This window comes from Lupinus angustifolius, chromosome LG04, assembly GCF_001865875.1.
Source record: "Lupinus angustifolius cultivar Tanjil chromosome LG04, LupAngTanjil_v1.0, whole genome shotgun sequence".
Classification (NCBI taxonomy): Eukaryota; Viridiplantae; Streptophyta; class Magnoliopsida; order Fabales; family Fabaceae; genus Lupinus; species Lupinus angustifolius.
The window spans coordinates 4,620,711-4,623,472 of record NC_032012.1 but is presented as its reverse complement, the minus strand read 5'-3'; positions in this window follow the sequence as shown (position 1 = coordinate 4,623,472).

The window sequence follows — 2,762 nt, the reverse complement described above, 5'->3', positions numbered from 1 at the left end:
TCCTTATCCTAATCCTATCTTCCTCCTCATCCTCTTCCTCATTCTATCCTCATCCTCATCCTCATCCTCATGCTCATCCTATCCTCGTCCTAATCCTATCCTCCTCCTCATCCTCTTCCTCATGTTATTCTCGTCCTCATCCTCATCCTCATCTGATCCTCTTCGTCATCCTATCCTCGTCCTCATCCTCATCCTATCCTCATCCTCATCCTCATCCTCATCCTACTCCTCATCCTATCGTCGTCCTCATCCTCATCCTCATGCTCATCCTCTTCTTCCTCCTATCCTCATCCTCATCGTCATCCTCATCCTCATCCCCATCCTCATCCTATCCTCATCCTCATCCTCATCCTCATCCTCATCCTATCAACGTCCTCATCCTATCCACGTCCTCATCCTCATCCTATCGTCATCCTCATCCTATCCTCGTCCTTATCCCCATCCTACCCTCATCCTCATGCTATTCTCTTCCTCATCCTCATCCTATCCTCTTCCTCATCCTCTTCCACATCCTATCCTCGTCCTCATCCTCATTCTATCCAGGTCCTCATCCTCATCCTCATCCTCTTACTCATCCTATACCAATTCTATCCTCCTCCTCATCCTAATCCAATCCTCATCCTCATCCTCATCCTATCCACGTCCTCCTTATCGTCATCCTCATACTATCCTCATCCTCATCCTATCCTCCTCCTCTTCCTCATCATATGCTCGTCCTCGTCCTCATCCTCCTCCTCATCCTCATCTTCATCCTATCCTCCTCCTCATCCTCATCCTCATCTTCTTCGTCATCTTATCCTCATCCTCATCATATCCCCCTCCTCATCCTCATCCTCATCCTATCCTCCTCGTCATCGTCATCATATCCTCATTCTCATCATCATCCTCATCCTATCCTCGTCCCCATCCTCATCCTCATCCTATCCTCATCCTCATCATCATCCTCATCCCATCCTCCTCCTCCTGCTCATCCTATCCACGTCCTCATCCTAATCCTATCCTCATCCTCATCCTATCCTCCTCCTAATCCTCATCCTCATCCTATACTCCTCCTCATCCTCATCCTCATCCTATCATCCTCATCCTCATCCTATCCACGTCCTAATCCTCACCCTCATCCTATCAACATCCTCATCCTCACCCTCATCGTCATCCTCCTCCTATCCTCATCCTCATCCAAATACTCCTCCTATCCTCGTCCTCATCCTCATCCTATCCTGATCCTCCTCCTCATCCTCATCCTCCTCCTATCCTCATCCTATCCTCGTCCTCATCCTAATCCTCATCCTATGCTCATCCTCTTCCTTATCCAATCCTCGTCCTAATCCTCATCCTATCCTCATCCTTATCCTCATCCTCATCCTGTCCTGCACCTCTTCTTCATCCTATCCTGAACCTCATCCTCTTCCTCATTCTATCCTCGTCCTTGTCCTCGTCCTCTTCCTCCTCCTCATCCTCATCCTCATCCTAATCCTCATCCTGTCCTCCTCCTCATCCTCTTCCTCATCCTCATCCTATCCATGTCCTCATCCTCATCCTCATCCCTCATCCTGTCCTCCTCCTCATCCTCTTCATCGTCCTCATCCTATCCATGTCCTCATCCTCATCCTATCCACGTCCTCATCCTCTTCTTATCATCATCCTTAACCTCATCCTATCTTTATCCTCATCCTATCCTCGTCCTCATCCTCATCCTATCCTCATCCTCATCCTATCCTCATCCTCGTCTTATCCTCCTCCTCATCCTCATCTTCTTCCTATCCTCATCCTATCCTCCTGCTCATCCTCATCCATCCTCTTCCTCATCCTATCCTCGTCCTCATCCTCATCCTACCCACGTCCTCATGCTCATCCTCATCCTCATCCTACCCACATCCTCATGCTCATCCTCATCCTCATCCTCATCCTTATCCTCTTCCTCATCCTATCCTCATTTTATCCTCCTCCTCCTCATCATCCTATCTTCATCCTCATCCTATCCACGTCCTCCTCCTTATCCTGATCCTCATCCTATCCTCGTGCTCATCCTCATCCTCATCCTCATCCTCATCCTCATCATCATCCTCCTCCTATCATTGTCCTCATCCTCATCCTATCCACGTCCTCATCCTCACCCTCATCCTATCGTCATCCTCATCCTGTTCCTCCTCCTATCCTTGTCCTCGTCCTCATCCTAATCCTATCCTCCTCCTCATCCTCATCCTCTTCCGCATGTTATCCTCGTCCTCATCATCATCCAATCCTCATCCTCATCCAATCCTCATCCTCATCCTCATCATCTTGCTCATCCTATCCTCATCCTCTTCCACATCTCATCCTCTTCCTCATCCTATCCTCATCCTCATCCAATCCTCATCCTCATCCTCCTCCTCATCCTATCCTCCTCCTCATCCTCATCCTCATCCTCATCCTCTTCCTCATCCTATCCTCCTCCTCTTCCTCATCCTCATCCTATCCTTCTCCTCATCCTCATCCTATCCACGTCCTCATCCCCATCATCATCCTCATCTTCGTACTCATCCTAATCCTCATCCTCTTCCTCATCCTATCCTCATCCTATTCCTCATCCTCTACCTCATCCTCCTCCTCATCCTCATCCTATCATGCTCCTCATCCTCATCCTATCCACGTCCTCCTCCTTATCCTCATTCTCATCCTCATCCTATCCTAAACCTCATCCTCTTCATCATCCTATCCTCGTCATCGTTTTCATCCTCATCCTCATCATATCCTCCTCCTCATCCTTATCCTCATCTCCTCCT